The following is a 486-nucleotide window of genomic DNA, read 5'->3' on the forward strand; positions in this document are numbered from 1 at the left end:
GCCTGGGCAGGGGGTCGGACTCGATGATCTATTGAGGTCCCTTCCAACCCTAACATCTATGAATCTATGAACCTCTTGCAGCCCCAGCAGAGCCTTTTGAGTTGCCAGCTCCTGCAGGCAACACAGGCCCAACTGCAGCTACCACCCCCGCTCTCCCCAAGACAAAACATAAAGTGTTTGTTGAGGGAGACTCCATCCTGAGGGAGACTGATGGGGTAATCTGCTACCCCGACCCCTTAGCCTGGGAAGTCTGCTGCTTCCCAGGGGCCCGCATCCGAGACATTGCGGAGAAGATCCCTAAGCGCCTCCAGCCCACAGACCACTATCCCATGCTCCTTATTCATGTGGGCACCAATGACACAGCTCGGAGTGCTCCCAGCTGGGTCATAAGGTGCTACAGGGATTTGGGAGCGGAGCTAAAGGGCCTGGGGGCACAGGTGGTGTTTTCTTCGATCATCCCAGTCTCGGGGTATGGGCTGAGGGAGG

Source organism: Alligator sinensis, unplaced genomic scaffold, assembly GCF_000455745.1.
Source record: "Alligator sinensis unplaced genomic scaffold, ASM45574v1 scaffold489_1, whole genome shotgun sequence".
Lineage (NCBI taxonomy): Eukaryota > Metazoa > Chordata > Crocodylia > Alligatoridae > Alligator > Alligator sinensis.